The 17,825-nt window shown below is 43.3% G+C and overlaps 1 protein-coding gene across 17 annotated transcripts in view; it reads left to right on the top strand.

Annotated features, from left to right (window-relative positions):
• Positions 1-17,825, top strand: part of tanc2a (tetratricopeptide repeat, ankyrin repeat and coiled-coil containing 2a) — a 1,428,811-nt gene that overhangs the window by 533,506 nt on the left and 877,480 nt on the right. The window lies entirely within an intron of this gene.

The following is a 17,825-nucleotide window of genomic DNA, read 5'->3' as shown; positions in this document are numbered from 1 at the left end:
AAAACATTTTTCTTGGCCTGGCCGACATAAAGATGTAGTTAAATTTTGTCAATCATGTCACACGTGTCAAGTAATAGGGAAACCTCAAGCAGTGATAAAACCAGCACCCTTAATACCCATTCCAGCATTTGAGGAACTTTTTACAAAATTGATTGATAAGAACTGCTTCCTAAAACAAAAAGTGGGAATCAATATCTTTTGACTATAATGGATGTGTCTACTAGGTTTCCAGAGACCATTTCAGTACATAATATTACAGCTAAAAAAGATTGTGGAGGAGTTACTTAAATTCTTTACGAGATTTGGACTACCCACAGAAATACAATCGGATCATGGATCAAATTTTACCTCGAGGTTATTCAAAGAAGTTATGGATAGCTTAGGAATAAAACAATTTAAATCAACTGCGTACCATCCAGAATCGCAGGGAGAGTTAGACAGGTGGCATCAGATATTAAAGACAATGTTGAGGGCTTATTGTCAAGATTATCCAGAGGATTGGGATAAAGGAATTCTATTCGTACTGTTTGCAATTAGGGATGCAGCGAATGACTCAACCAAATTTAGTCCTTTTGAACTAATTTTTGGTCATGAGGTAAGAGGACCACTTAAATTGATTAAGGAAAAATTGGTGAGTGAGAAATCAGAACTTACATTATTGGATTACGTGTCAAATTTTAGGGAACGATTAAATAGAGCAGGTGAATTGGCTAGACAACCTTTGAAAGTTGCACGAAATGTGATGAAACGGGTAGCGGACATGAAATCCAAAGTTCATTGTTTTGTCAGTGGGGATAAAGTTTTAGTGTTGTTACCAGTGGCAGGTGAACGTTTAAAAGCTAGCTTTTATGGACCTTATTTGATTGAAAGGAAATTAAGTGAGGTGAATTATGTGGTAAAAACACCAGATAGAAGGAAGACTCACCGAGTGTGCCATGTGAATATGCTTAAAAGATATTTTGAAAGGGAAGGAGAGAAAAAGGAGGAGGTTTTAATGATTCTAAATCAAACTGACAAACCAAATCCAGATGACTGTGAATTTGACATACCTCAAATTAAATTGGATAATTGTTGAGTTACCTTCCAGAGGAAAAACAAACTGACCTGAAAGAGTTATTGATATCATATGGGCAAATTTGCGGAGATAAATTGGGAAGTACTAAAATGGCTGTACATGATGTAGATGTGGGAAATGCTGTTCCGATCAAACAACATCCAAATAGACTTAACCCTTTAAATTGGCACAGGTTAACAAATAGATTGAGAGTATGCTTACAAATGGCATAATTGAAGTGGGTTGCAGTCAATGGAGCTCACCCATAGTGATGGTGCCTAAACCAGACGGTACCCAACGGTTGTGTGTGGACTATATAGAAAGGCTAATGCAGTTACAAGAACAGACTCTTATCCTGTTGCTCACTTTTGCCTTTGTTTATTGCTCTGTTTTATCACCTTTGCTCTTGAGTCGCCAGGTATCTTTCTGATACCGCCACGTGGTTCAAGTCCGAGTAATGATCAATAATCCAATACACCGCTTAGTAAGATTTAACTCAAAGCACATTTAATATACACCGTAATCACTACTCATGCATAAATTCTACGTCTAAGCTACTTCTACGACTAACAGGCCAATACTTGACTCGGAACTGGCCCACCAGGTCAGGGAAATGAATGGCCTTTCGTTCGGGTTCTGAGCCTGCAGGATTCAAAGTTGGTACAGATTGGTAGCTAGGAGCGCCTATCTCGTAGCGAGCATTGAAGTAAGACTTACTCTATTTCAGTGATGGCTGGACCGGTCACTGTCAAGGGTTGGTTCGCATTGCTGAGTGACCCGGTCAAGAAGAACGATTTGAACTTGGACTCTATTCTTATATTCCCCAGGGGCTTCCCGCCTTTTGGTTCGGACCCTGTACCTGGTTCCAAGTGATTGGACTTTGTCCCAATCACTTGGTTCGATTTTCTCCAATGCTGGAGCGATTCCTTGATCGATGGGCGGTCTTGAGGTGGTCGTTCACCTCCCTTTGTGTAGGCTTCTGCTGGCGTCGATGAGTCTGGGTTGGCTTTATGTATCTAAATGTTGCTCATTGTTCCCGGGGATTGCTCATTAATATGCAGATGGCTGGTATTTTGTTATGCTGATGGTTGCCGGTATCGATCTTGTCTGGCCTTTCCAGAGGTAATTACACACTCACCCCGCAGCTGCTTGTTTGTGTCCTGTTGGCTGGCTTTCCCATCAGCCTTTGCCGTTCGCCATTTTAAATTTGGAGTTAGCCATTTTAAATCGGGAGTTAGCCATTTTAACTGGCTACAAGCCCTCCTTGTGATCCTAACGCGAAGTGTGAAGGATCACATAACTATGTTGCTTTCCATTCCCTGGACTGGGGGGGGGGGGGGGGCACTTCCTTCATGGCCTCTGCACTGACCATAGCTATGCAAAACATTTTTAACTAACAATTCTAAGGGCGCTATGTCAGACAGGGACATGCATTACAAAACAGTAAACTGGGAATCTCTAACTTATTCTTAATATATTACACTCACTTAAACATTCCATTATCCTACCTTCCTCAATCATACAACAAAATCATAGCATTTCATAGTCTTTCCTGGCTTGGCAGTCAAGCTCAGGATCATACACTTTGCTCATGAAAAAGTTCTTTACATTTCTTTATTTACAATAACAATAAACACAAGTGAATGCACTTTATTATTTCATTATAGATCGCGGGGTCGGGGGTCTGGTCGTAACCGAATATAGGGGATCTGATCCTATATACCGGGGCTCTCCTCCATTTCCGTAGACGCATAGTCTGCACTAAGCAGCAGAGTATCGCTAATGCTAGTAATGTTTCGATTACATAGGACAGAGAGTACCAGGTTATAAACCTGGCACACCGGGATGATGTCGTGTCGCTGGTGACTGGGTTCTGGGTACTGCGGGGAAGTGAAACATTAACGGCTGGGGGGCTTGAAGTCATGGGGTTCGCGTTCACGCACAACCAAAAGTCCATATACATGAGGGTGATCCATAAAGCTGATCATTTAAACTGAGGGGTAATACATATAGGACAGAGGTCAGAGGTAGGTTCTTTACGCAAAGAGTAGTGAGGCCGTGGAATGCCCTACCTGCAACAGTAGTGAACTCGCCAACATTGAGGGCATTTAAAAGTTTATTGGATAAACATATGGATGATAATGGCATAGTGTAGGTTAGATGGCTTTTGTTTCGGTGCAACATCGTGGGCCGAAGGGCCTGTACTGCGCTGTATCGTTCTATGTTCTATGTTCTATATGAAGGAAGTCCTCATGGCTCTTCTCTTTCCTTTTCTTTCTTCTTGTCTCCGGTCCTGGAGCTTCTGGAGTTCTGTGGAAACAAGCATAGTGTCTGTAACTATCTTTGTTTAATATCTCGTACGATAGTGTGTCTTTCCTGTAGTGCCAATTACTCCCTTTATAATGGGACAATTTCTCTCCAGGTGCCCCGCTATTTCCTCCTTAATGATAGATCCCAGCATTTTCCCTACAACCGAAGTTAAGCTTATTGGCCTATAATTACCCGCTTTCTGCCGACCTCCTTTTTTAAACAGTGGTGTCACGTTTGCTACTTTACAATCCTCTCGGACCACCCCAGAGTCTAGTGAATTTTGATAAATTATCACTAGTGCGTTTACAATTTCCCTAGCCATCTCTTTTGACACTCTGGGATGCATCCCATCAGGGCCAGGAGACTTGTCTACCTTTAGCCCCATTAGCTTGCCCAATACTGCCTCCTTAGTGATAACAATCATCTCAAGGTCCTCACCTATCATATCCTTATTTCCATCAGTCACTGGCATGTTATTTGTGTCCTCCACTGTGAAGACTGACCCAAAAAACCTGTTCAGCTCCTCAGCCATTTCCCCGTCTCCTATTATTAAATCTCCCTTTTCATCTTCCAAAGGACCAATATTTTCCTTAGCCACTCTTTTTTGTCTTATATATTTGTAGAAGCTTTTACTATCTGCTTTTATGTTCTGAGCCAGTTTACTTTCATAGTCTACCTTACTCTTCTTTATGGCTTTTTTAGTAGCTTTCTGTTGTCCTCTAAAGACTTCCCAGTCCTCTAGTCTCCCACTAATTTTTGCCACTTTGTATGTTTTTTCCTTCAATTTGATACTCTCCCTCACCTCCTTAGATATCCACGGACGATTTTTCCCCTTTCTACCGTCTTTCTTTTTTGTCGGTCTGAACCTTTTCTGAACACTGTGAAAGATCGCTCGGAAGGTTCTCCACTGTTCCTCAACTGCTTCACCATGAAGTCTTTGCTCCCAGTCTACCTTAGCTAGTTCTTCTCTCATCCCATTGTAATCGCCTTTGTTTAAGCACAAAACACTAGTGTTTGATTTTACTTTGTCACCCTCCAACTGTATTTTAAATTCCACCATATTGTGGTCGCTCCTTCCAAGAGGATCACGAACTATGAGATCATTAATCAATCCTGCCTCATTACACAGGACCAGATCTAGGACCGCTTGTTCCCTTGTAGGTTCCATTACATACTGTTCCAGGAAATTATCCCAGGCACATTCTATAAACTCCTCCTCAAGGCTGCCTTTACCAACCTGGTTAAACCAATCGATATGCAGATTAAAATCTCCCATGATAACCACTGTACCATTTCTACATGCATCCGTTATTTCTTTGCTTATTGCCTGCCCTACCATCCTGTTACTATTTGGTGGCCTATAGACTACTCCTATCAGTGACCTTTTCGCCTTACTATTCCTGATTTCCACCCAAATTGATTCAACCTTGTCCTCCATAGCACCAATATCATTCCTTACTATTGCCCGGATGCCATCCTTAAACAACAAAGCTACACCACCGCCCTTGCCGTCCATTCTATCATTTCGTATACTCTGATACCCTTGGATATTTAACTCCCAGTTGTGACCATCTTTTAATCATGTTTCAGTCAAATCATAGTCATTCACGATGATTTGCACCATCAACTCATTTACCTTATTTCGTATACTACGAGCATTCAGGTAAAGTACACTTATGCTGTTTTTTATGTCTTTGTTATGAATCCTAACACCTTGATCATTAACTTTTCGCAATTTATTTTTCCTCTTACCCTTTCTCCTAATTTTCCTTGTCTTTGAACCCATATCTCTACATAATAACTTGTCACGTAACCTGCTGCCTTGATCTTCATTAACCATTATACTGTCCATAGCTTTACACTTCCCTTCCCCCCAACTTGCTAGTTTAAAGTCCTTGTGACCAACCTATTTATCCTATTCGCTAGAAAACTGGTCCCAGAATGGTTCAGGTGAAGACCGTCCCAACGGTACAGGTCCCTCCTGTCCCAGTACTGATGCCAATGCCCCATGAAATGGAATCCCTCTTTCCCCCACCACTCCTTTAGCCACGTGCTAACTTCTCTAATTTTCTCAACCCTATGCTAATTGGCACGTGGCTTGGGTAGTAATCCAGAGATTATAACCCTGGAGGACCTGCTCTTTAATTTAGTCCCTAGTGTTTGATAATGCCCAAACAGGTCCTCTTTCCTAGTCTTACCTATGTTGTTAGTCCCAACGTGGACCACAACAACTGGATCCTCCCCCTCCCTCTCCAAAATCCTTTCAAGCCGATCAGAGATGTCCCTCACCCTGGCACCGGGCAGACAACATACCATGCGGGACTCTCGATCTGGCTTACAAAGGATGCCATCAATCCCCCTAATTATAGAATCCCCTACAACTACCACTTGTCTTTTTGCTCCCCCCTCTTGAATGGCTTCCTGTACCACGGTGCAGTGGTCAGTCAACGCATCCTCCCTACAGTCCTCTTCCTCATCCACACAGGGAGCGAGTACCTCATACCTGTTGGACAAGGTCAAGGGCTGAGGCTCCTCAACTCCTAAACTCAGGATCCCCCTACTTGCCTCCCTTGCAGTCACACCACTCTGTCCCTGACCACTGTCTAAATTAACAGAACTTATTCTACCGGGTGTGACTGCCTCCTGAAACAAAGCGTCCAGGTAATGTTCCCCCTCCCTGATGTGCTGCAGTGTGTGCAGCTCGGTCTCCAGCTCATCAATTCTGAGCCGAAGTTCCTCGAGCAGCCAACACTTGCTGCAGATGTGGTCACTGACGGTCTCAATGGGATCCACCAGTTCCCTCATCATACAGCTACAGCACATCACCTGTCCAGCCATACTCAACTAGTTAATTAATTTAATTATTAAAAAAAAAAAAAAATTCTTTATAGAACCTCAAGGATAAACCCGAACACCAACAAAAACGCAGCCCTCTCTCGCCACTCACCCGAACTCAGTCACTCACCTAAACTCAGATGCACTCTGTTCCAATCAGCACTCAGTCACTCATCTAAACTCAGATGCACTCTGTTCCAATCAGCACTCAGTCACTCACCTAAACTCAGATGCACTCTGTTCCAATCAGCACTCAGTCACTCACCTAAACTCAGATGCACTCTGTTCCAATCAGCACTCCGCGACTAATGGCACTTCTGCCACACCTTTTGTGCACTCACCTCTCCCAGCACTCCCGGCTCTCTCCTCCCGCGCTTTTTAAATCACCCGGCTCTCTCCTCCGGCGCTGTTTTCGCTGTCCCGGCTCTCTCTGCTCCCGCAGTGTTTTCACTGTCCCGGCTCTCTCCTCCCGCGCTTTTTAAATCTCCCGGCTCTCTCCTTTGGCGCTGTTTTCGCTGTCCCGGCTCTCTCTGCTCCCGCGCTGTTTTCGCGGTCCTGGCTCTCTCTGCTCCCGCGCTCTTTTCGCTGCCCTGGCTCTCTCCTCCCGCGCTTTTTAAATCTCCCGGCTCTCTCCTCCAGCGCTGTTTTCGCTGTCCCGGCTCTCTCTGCTCCCGCGCTGTTTTCGCTGTCCCGGCTCTCTCTGCTCCCGCGCTGTTTTCGCTGTCTCGGCTCTCTCCTCCCGCGCTTTTTAAATCTCCCGGCTCTCTCCTCCGGCGCTGTTTTCGCTGTCCCGGCTCTCTCTGCTCCCGCGCTGTTTTCGCTGTACTCTCCTATGTTGAGCGTTGCGGGAGCTCTTGCGGATTTTGCCATCTTCCAGACACACTGGTTGACTGGATCGAATGAAAGGTGGTGGGAATTCATGAAATCAATTCCCAGAATGTGTTCTGCGCTGTGGGGCAGGTCAACTAAAACCACGGGGTGCTTGGTGGTGATGGTGCCGATTTGAATGGGTACAGGGGCTGTGATGTGTCCCTGTTGTGAGTGGCCTGTAAAGCCGCTGAGGGTGATAGTGGCTGTAGTGGGCCACCTGTCTTTTTGAAACAGGGTGGAGGAATTTATTGTGGTGCGGGACCCTCCTGTGTCCCAAAGAAATTCGATGGGCTGTCCCTGAATTTTCACTGCAACTACCGGTCGTCCGGACCTATCCCAAAAGGTGTCGCAGACCCAACTGGGGGAACCCGTACACCGTCAGTCCGTTCCGGTCAAGTCCGTCTGATCTGAACGGGCGCTAACGCTATGAATGGGCTCTGTCTTCTTCTTAATCAGAGTGTCCGTCTGCTGGGCTCTCTGTGGCTTTTTAGGGGCATTGCACTCTTTTGCGAAGTGTCCCAACTGTCCGCAGTTGTAACACTCTAGTGACTTGGGTGGGGGGCTGTTCTTTCCCTCATTCACCCATGCGGGGTTGTGGTGTGTTGTTTTTACTGCCTGCATATCTGCGGCGGCCTGCTTTTCCTCGCTATTCTTAACTGTGGGTTTACTTTGAACAGATTGCTCCCAAGCGCGGGACAATCTTTTCACTACCCACTTCTCGTTATGGGCCTCCTCTGAGGGATCATAACTCGTACAGGCTTTCTGTCCTGTTTCTGTGGCATGGGAGATAAGGGTGCGGGTCCATTTGGCCATGTTGTCTGGGGATAAATGTCTCCAAAGACTGCTGCAAAGTGGATCCACAGGCGTCCAGCAAACGCTGTGGGGTGCTCGGATTTCTTTTGCCTACATTTGTTGAGGCCATCTACGGGGTCACCCCGGTTATACCCGATCGCATCCAGGATCACGGTATGCATTTCTGCAAGGGTGCCTCCTCCTACATTCTGTGGGTCGGGAAGGGCTGCTGCTACCGACGGGTCTAAACTTAAAACGGTGAGCTTTACATGCTCTCGCTCATCCAGGCTGTACATGGTTGCCTGATGCTTGACTGTGGCAAAGAAATGGTGGGGGTCTGAGGTGGGGAGGAACGGTGTGATCTTATCGCATACGTCAGTAATTGGGTCACTGTTAAGGGGGTGGAATATAGAAATTCCGCATCATCTGATGTGGCTGTGGTTACAGGGTTCATTGGAGCGTGAACTATCTGCTGTATGGCGGGGTTGGGGCGCTTTTCTCTTTTGTGGCTTTCCCTGCGCACATGTTCCCTGAACATATCTCTGCGCTGTTTCATTCAACTCTTCCCAATCAGGGCCGTCTTCCTGATCTAATCTTTCTCCAAAGGTCTCCTGAAAACCTTTTTGAACAAAAAGCAGTGATTGCAGCTCTGCAATCTGCTTCCGGCACTTTGCGTGATCTAATGTGCTTTGTCTTGTTCTGTGGTGGCAGCATGGTAGCTAGGAACGCCTATCTCGTAGCGAGCGTTGAAGTAAGACTTACTGTATTTCAGCGATGGCTGGACCGGTCACTGTCAAGGGTTGGTTCGCGTTGCTGAGTGACCCGGTCAAGAAGAACAATTTGAACTTGGACTCTATTCTTATAGTCCCCAGAGGCTTCCCCCGTTCGCCATTTTGAATCGAGAGTTAGCCATTTTAAATCGGGAGTTAGCCATTTTAACTGGCTACAATCCTATCCCACGTTTGGAGGATTGCATTGAGAAAGTGGGACAATCAGCTTTTATTTCTAAACTGGATTTACTTAAAGGTTACTGGCAGGTACCTTTATCCGAGAGGGCGAAGGAGATTTCAGCTTTTGTGACTCCAGATGGTATATACCAATTCAAAGTTATGCCATTTGGCATGAAAAACGCCCCAGCCACATTTCAACGGTTAACTAACAAAGTTGTTTCAGGATTACCCAATTGTGCGGTAAACATCGGCGATCTGGTAATTTACAGCCAGACATGGAAAGAACATTTAAAACATCTGATGGAGTTATTCGATCGACTTGAAGAGGCGGGTTTGGTGATAAACCTAGCCAGAAGTGAATTTGGACAAGCCCAAGTCACTTTCCTTAAGGAGTTTTCGATACCCTCAAGACAAAGGGAAATAATGCGATTTCTTGGCATGAGTGGATTTGATCGAACAGTGGTACAAAGGTTGTGTAGTGTGATTGCTCCACTGATGGACTTGCTGAAGAAACGTCGAAATTTCAATGGACAGCAGAGTTTGAACAGACATTTGACTCCCTGAAAGCTGTGATAACCAATGCTCCTGTGTTGGAGAATTGCAAGGGACTCTGTGATCAGATTGAACTAAAGTATCTGACTTTAAAGAGAAATGCCGAGGCGTAGAGAAATGGACGGATCATGCAGAGTCCTTCTTGTTCAAAGAGACTGTTAATCGAGAAGGATTTCAGTTAGAGGAAGAAGAACGGGGGATAAAATGGACTATATTATTATACCTGTTTGCGTGATTTGTTTTAAAACGAAAAAGTATATTTACTGTGTGCATTTCTTAAAGGATGGTTAAAAATGAAACCATCTTGAAGTTGATGGTTGTTTTTTTTCTTGGGGGGAGGTGTCATGAGAATGTCGCTTTAAGAAATGTTTGGCTGCTCATGTTACTGCAGTGATGTCAGAGTGTGGGGGAGCTGAGCTCTGGTTCTGCGTTTTAGTTTCACTTTGAGAAAAGCTTGGGTGTGTCTGTCTTTTTGGTTTCGTTTTTCAGTTTGTTGCAGCTGAAGTCAGCCAAAGCAGCTGTATTGTTGAGCTCTCTGCCATGAAGGACTATCTAAATCATTTGGTGAATTCAGAATTATAAATGTTTTCAGTATTGAATGTAAACTCTGATGTGCTTCTGTTTAAAGGTTTGTTAAGTCTTTTGGGTGTAAAAGGACAGCATACAGGTTACTTAGGGGGTTATCTTTGAATTAATGGTTCTTTGGGGGTTATCTTTGAATTAATGGTTGCTAAGATATTCACTTTGTTTTAAAAAGGTTAACTTGAGTTCATAGAATAAACATTGTTTTGTTTTTAAAAATACTGGTCCATTTCTGCTGTACCATACCTGTAGAGTGAGCCGTGTGCTCCCCATACCACAATCTATTAAAAGTTGTGGGTCAGGTGAACTCCATGATACACTCTGGGATTCTCTAAACCCTGACCCATAACAACAGGACAAAATGTCTTTGCTGCTAATACTTAACTTTATCTGAAATATTTCTGTATGGTGAAATGGTGATATAGTGGTAATATCACTGGGCTGGTAATCCAGAGAACCAGGCTAATCTTCTAGTGCAAGGGTTCAAATCTCACTTTGGCAGCTAGTGGAATTTCAATTCGATTAATAAAATCTGTAATTGTAAGGTAGTCCATGGTAAAATTAATTGTTGCAAAAACCCGTCTGGTTCTGATTTCCTCTGCGAAAGGAAACCTGTCATTTTCACCAGGTCAGGACTACATGTGACTCCAAATCCACAGATATGTGGTTGACTTTAACTACCCTCTAAAATGGCTTAGCAAGACTTTCGGTTCAAGGGCAATTAGGAGTGGGCAGCAATTGCAGGTATTTCCAATGGCACCCATTCTCATGAAAGAATAAATAAAAAATATATTCCACAATATTTTTCCACTTATCCCACAATTTAGGGACAGGATATTTAAAAGTAAAAATAATAATTAAAATCAAATAATTACTCTCCTTCTTCGAAGGATCAGTGTATTGCTTCCCTCCCATTTTAGAATTCATCCCTCGGTCTTTTCATCAGCCTGTGTTTTTTATATTTGTGTTGGTAAATATTAGAAATAAGATATCGTTTTAATTTGGCTTAATTAAATGTTTCTGTGCCTGGAAGGGTACAACCTATAGTTAGATACATGCTGGAGGAAGGTGTTTATGTGTGGGGGTTGGTTTCAATTCCAGCCGTGATTCTGTTGTGCTTGGAGAGGTCTATGGCATGAAGAGTAAATAAACTAACAGTGGTTGCTTACCTTGTAAGATAAAGGAGCTTTTAAGTTTTGGTTTGGCTAATTTGGTTGCAGTTGGAGATAGGTAGTGAGGGGGGAGGCAGCTCTCCAGCTTTGCTAAAAGCAATTGGGTTTGGAAGGGTAAAGCGGGAACATCTCTTTCAGCTTTACTAGAGCCTTCATCCTTCACCTGATGAAGGAGCTCGGCTCCGAAAGCTTGTGATTCCAAACAAACCTGTTGGACTTTAACCTGGTGTTGTCAGACTTCTTACTTTGCCCACCCCAGTCCAACACCGGCATCTTCACATCAGCCTTACTGGAAGAAAAGCTATGCTATGGAGTAATAGTTAAGAAAACAGATGCCGAAGACCTAAATGTCTCAGCTAGTTAAAGAAACTATAGAAATAAAGAGAAGTTTCCAAGAAGTCTGGAGTTAGTGGAATGGAGGAAACTGTTCAGTGAAGTCACAGAGTTGAAAAGACATTGGATTATGAGAGGCCGGAAAGATACCTACAGTAGTGTTAAGGTTTGTGGGAAATGATTAAGTTTGGGCAACATTATTTGAAATAACTGTGGAAATCGGTGGCTGGACCTCAAAGTTTGAGTAAAAGCCTTTAAGGCAAAGGAAACTTGAAGGGAGAGGTGTAAAACCTGGACGTGAAAACCTTGATGGAAACAGTGGACGGAAAGCATAGTTTAAAAGAAGATTTGAAAGTATGACTTTTGAAAGTGGAATTTGGATTCATTAGTATTCAATCCGGAGTTCATTGAGGCAAGGTGGCTCATGGTATAAGAATCATCTGTGGGGATTTTGAGGAGAAATCCAGAGACATTCACTTGGGTTCAGATAGAAGTGTCTTACTACAATCATCTTGTGGAGATGCCGGCGTTGGACTGGGGTGAGCACAGTACGAAGTCTTCCACCTTCCACCCTAAACACATTAAAGAAGCCATCCCCTATGGACAAGCTCTCCGTATATACAGGATCTGCTCAGACGAGGAGTAGCGTAACAGACATCTACAGACGTTGAAAGATGCCCTCGTACAAACGGGATATGGCACTCGACTCATCGATCGACAGTTCCAACGCACCACAGTGAAAAACCACACCGACCTCCTCAGAAGACAAACATGGCACACAACCGACAGAATACCCTTCGTCGTCCAGTACTTCCCCGGAGCGGAGAAACTACGACATCTTCTTCACAGCCTTCAACAGGTCATTGATGAAGATGAACATCTTGCCAAGGTCATCCCCACACCCCCAGTACTTGCCTTCAAACAACCGCGCAACCTCAAACAAACCATTGTTTGCAGCAAACTGCCCAGTCTTCAGAACAGTGACCACAACACCACACAACCCTGCCATGGCAATCTCTGCAAGACGTGCCAGATCATCGATATGGATACCACCATTACACGTGAGAACACCACCCACCAGGTACGTGGTACACACTCGTGTGACTCGGCCAACGTTGTCTACCTCATACGCTGCAGGAAAGGATGTCCCGAAGCGTGGTACATTGGCGAGACCATGCAGACGCTGCGACAACGAATGAACGGACATCGCGCAACAATCACCAGGCAGGAATGTTCCCTTCCAGTCGGGGAACACTTCAGCATTCAGCCTCTGATCTCCGGGTAAGCGTTCTCCAGGCGGCCTTCAGGACGCGCGACAACGCAGAATCACCGAGCAGAAACTTATAGCCAAGTTCCGCACACATGAGTGCGGCCTCAACCGGGACCTGGGATTCATGTCGCATTACATTCATCCCCCACCATCTGGCCTGCGAAATCCTACCAACTGTCCTGGCTTGACACAATTCACACCTCTTTAACCTGGGGTTTCCCCATCTCTGGATCTGTAAAGATTTAATCACCTGCCAATGCTCACATTCCAAGCATTGTCTGGCGTCTTTGAATTTGTCTATATATATGTTTCTGGAACATATCTCTTCATTCACCTGAGGAAGGAGCAGCGCTCCGAAAGCCAGTGACATCGAAACAAACCTGTTGGACTTTAACCTGGTGTTGTAAGACTTCGTACTGTGCTCACAATCATCTTGTAAGCTTAAAAGGGACTCTGTGTGTTAATGAGACCATTGTAGCTTAAGATGTACCTTGTAATCCATGTTAATCTTAAAATCTGTGTGCAACTGTTAAACTAAGGGGGGAGTAAAGATAATTGTATAATCAACTTTTTAAAGTTTAATAAATATTTTTTTCTTGTGTTAACACGAATCAGCAGTCCTGTGACTCTGTTCCTCCATGTTTTATACAAAACGAGTAGAGGCTATGGTCTTTTGAGCCAAGGTTCCATTCTGGGATCCTTGTATTCAGTTATAACACCACTGAGATTGTAACAAAAGAAAACAGAATAAATTAGAAGAGGTAGCGGCACAGTGGTATTGTTGCTGGTATTGTTGCCCTGTAATCCAGAGACCCAGGGCAAAAATTGGCAGTTTCTGAAATTCAATAAAAATGTAGAATTAAACATCTAATGATGATCATGAAACCATTGTCGATTGTTTTAAAAGCCCATCTGGATTTTCACCCATGTCTTTTAGGGAAGGAAATCTGCCATCCTGGTCTGGCCTACATGTGCCTCCAGATCCACAGCAATGTGGTTGACTCTCAAAAGTCTTCTGAAATGGAGGCAGTTAGGGATGGGCAATAAATGTTGGCCCAGCCAGTGATGCTCATATCCCATAAATGATAAAAAGTAATTCTCAAAACAAATTGAACAAAAAAATATTTCTACGAGGTCCAACAACATGTCACTTCCGCATCCATGCAGATTCAGACTTGAGTGGAACGATTTTATTAGTAAAACAGTGGAAAATTAAACGATTATCTCTCTGCACAAACTCCAATGCCTCAACAACATTTATTTTTGGCGTTCGAGTCTGCCCTCTGCTCTACACCACATCCAGCTCCATCTGTGCACCTCTTGCATAACTTTGCATTTCATTTTCTCCCTTCTGTCAGTTAAGCTGTTTTTTTTTTTTTAGAGCTCCAACCTCACAACCACTTTCCTGCTCTAAGACTCAAAGCTGGTCTCTAATCTTAAACTTGAGCCAGATTTTCCACTTTCGAGCTTGTCCTCACCAGTGTGTGCAGTCCGAGCTGCTCCTTGGCCTGAACATTTCCGTGGGGAGAATCCATATTAAATGTACGCTCCTTTTTCATCCTTGTTTGATGTATGTAAATGTACATAAAAAACTGCATCTTATTTGATATTGTATCCATAAATGTGCCCCTTGCCTGTGTAACTAGAGAAACAAAGCCATGTTCATTACCTACTTCAGTTACAAGCAAAAACTGTACCCCATATCCATCCAAGTCATGAAACTTTGATATTACCAGTGTGACATACTGAAAGATTATCTGTGCCCTCATTCGTTCTAATGACATGAATAGATAAATCTGCACTTCCCCCTCGTCTGTTCAATTAATGTAACCATCAACTACCCAGTTGCCCTTTACCTGCAATGACAAATACATTTCTCTGCTCTTAGCTGTCCTATTACTTTATGTCCCATCAACTACCCTAGTTACTTAAATACTTGTGCCACTCACTTGTCCAGTCACATAAGTGAATCTGTTCTATGAACAAATTTCTGTTTGAGGGGCACATGCGACAGATCAAACACTTGCTCTGTTTTCTGTAGATTGCTTTTTCTGTGATAGGTCGCGAGCCTGAAGCCAGAAGCTGTACCTGCAGGGCACCACTCCGCACCAAACATGGACGAACAGGAGTCTCTCCTCTCTTTACCACCTGCCATAAACGTGGTGGAAGAATTTGAAGATTGAAGGTGTGCTGCAGACATCTTTCTTAGCCATCCTAGAGTGGGACTCGAACCCAGAGATTGGCTCAGAAGTGGGGTTGCTGCCCACTGTGCCACAAAACCACCTGACCTATTTCCTTGTATCTGAATATTTTGACTGACTATTTAAATGACCAGTAAGTGATCTTTTTAAAATAAAAAAATACCCCCCACTAGCAGGTTCCTGGAGTTGCTTGAATCTTACACAGGGCCCAGCTATTGCAAAAATAAAAGGACTATGGAAGGCCTGAGCTGATTACACACCATATCGTGCTGAGAATTCTGTTTGTGCAACGGTTGAAACCTTGGAAACTGTAGCATATGTCAGAGCAAACCGTTCAGATTTGTTATTCAGCTTCCATTTGAAAAAGAGTGAGCCTTCCCATTTTTGCCCCATGAAGCAACAAAGGCTGAAGTTGGGAAAGTAGGCCATTAATCACAAGAAGAATTTTAGTGTTATGAACCTTATTAATATGTCGGCACACTGTATATATTATGAGTCGTTTATTCTGGGATTATCTTTTGAGTGGATAGTACGTACCTATTTGCTGAACCTGCATTTTATTCCTTTTTTGTCTCTTTTTCTTGTCGTAGTGTTTCCAACTTAATAGTTTAAAGTTTAATAACTCAAGCATTTTGTGCAACTTTTTAGCTCTGAGGCACAAATCCATGTTTCACATGAGCTGTTTAATGAGCGAGAAAATTGCCTCCATGGACAGAAGCCAAATATTGAAGCCAGGATCTTCAGTACTAATGAGCGAGACGTGGCAAGAGTGAAATCCACCATCCACTTCAAACAGTGATGGTTTTTTTGTCCTTATTCGTTTGACCACCATGCAGTTGCGCAACTGTGCAGTGTTAAGAATAAAATGCTGATTAATACTTTTTGACGGTTCAGGCAATTCTTCTAGTTGCTTGAATTGAAATGGGATGACATGCTCGAATCCTGTAAACATTTGGGAAGTTACTTTTTAAAAACTTAAGTTATAGCATGAGGCAACTCATAATTGCTGCAGGAATTGTAACTTGATAAAGGCAGATGTTTTATTTTAAAGTCATACTTACAGAATCATACCTTTCAGCCAATCACCAGACCCTTTCATTAAAGAAGATGGCACATTTGATCCTGGGAATCCTCAACATTAACACCGGACCCCATGAAGTCTCATGGTATCAGGTCAAACATGGGCAAGGAAGCCTCCTGTTGATTACTACTATATAGGGGCTGGTTTAGCACAGTGGGCTAAGACAGCTGGCTTGTAATTCAGAACAAGCCCAGCAGTGCGGGTTCAATTCCTGTTCCAGCCTCCCCGAACAGGCGCCGGAGTGTGGTGACTAGGGGCTTTTCACCATAACTTCATTGAAGCCTACTTGTGACAATAAGCAATTATTACCTATCACTCTAGCTCAGCTGATCAATCAGTACTTCTCGAAGTTGAGCATCACTTGGAAGAAGCACTGAGGGTAACAAGTGCACGGATTTCAATGTTCGTCACCAAGAGTCACCGGTAGCAGCATTGACCAAGCTGTCCAAGTCCTGAAGGACACATCTGCCAGATTGGGTTGGCAGCAGTTGGTGAGAATACCAGTGTAAGGAAAAGAAATCTCAACCTTGTCTCGCAAATTCACTTTTGTAGATGCATCTGTCGATGAAAATATTGGTAGGTGTTACCACCGCACAGTCCATTTAGAGACAAAGTCCAGTTTTCATAATGAGGACCTCTCATTTGGGTTATGTGGCTCTACTACTGTGCCAAATGGGATAGACGCAGGTGAGATCTAGCAGCCTGAAGTTGGGCATCAATGAGACCTTGTGGATTATCAGCAGCACCATATTGTATTCCACCACAATCTGTATCCTCGCAGTGCGTATTCTACGCTCCTTTACCATTAAGCCAGTGGATCAACTCTGTATGGGGAGTACAGAAGAGCATGTCAGGTGCAACATCAAAACGTGAAATATATTCTTAGTGAAGCTAAAGCACAGGGCGACATGCATGCTACACAGTGGAAACTCCAAGGCTGCATGGATAAACAAAGACAATTGAACATCTGATATTTTGTTTGTAAATGTTACAATGTGAACTTTACCAAAATGAGGAACAAGTTATATGGCCTTTCATTTCCGACTTGCTGATTAGGATCCTTATCTCTTCCACAATCTTACTCTGGTGTCATGTTTCTGGCAGTCACAAGGGTTGATTACAGGCACATTGTTATTCTTTGCCATTATTACACTTTTAGCGTTTGTTTTCCCTGAAAAACACAGGCAAAAACTTGCTTTGGAGCAAATGAGTTGAGATTGTTTAACATTTATCCTGATCTGAGTGCTACAGAAATGCTGGCAACAGTGATATGTCCCTGCCCTTCTCAAAGTATACAGATAAGCTAATATGCATCATGCAAATATAATTTATTGCCAGGCAACCATAGGCTTTTCTGTATAGTAGAAAAGATCCTGTTGGATTAGTGTGTGGGATGTTGTCACAGGATTAAATTGTCATCGTGTCCTGGGGCAGGGAAAGTATGGAAACAGAATTTTAAGGAATTATTAGGTTATCGGGTGAATGACAGTAAAAGCCTTTGGATTTAGTGATGACAATCTACTGTGGAAGAGGAGAAGCTTTCATTCAACAAGAGATGTCATTTTGATTTGCAAATTTATCATTGTTATCAAAGTTCATAAATCTAAATTAAATATAGCAGTGATATAAACTGATAATCAAATATACCCTATTCTTATGTCAAGAGATATTAGTTTGTGTCAGTTTGAAATAATTTCAATATTTTGTCCAGTTCAATCTCTGGAGCAAGATTTTGTTCATTCAACTTTTCACATGCGCATTCAGTGTAGCGACAATTTTCTGTGACGAGGTTGAGCTGGAGGGAAAACAAGAATGAAATAAAG

Source organism: Scyliorhinus torazame, chromosome 21, assembly GCF_047496885.1.
Source record: "Scyliorhinus torazame isolate Kashiwa2021f chromosome 21, sScyTor2.1, whole genome shotgun sequence".
In the NCBI taxonomy this organism is placed as follows: Eukaryota; Metazoa; Chordata; class Chondrichthyes; order Carcharhiniformes; family Scyliorhinidae; genus Scyliorhinus; species Scyliorhinus torazame.
Note: the sequence above shows the minus strand (reverse complement) of the source record. Positions and strands in the feature narration are given on the sequence as shown.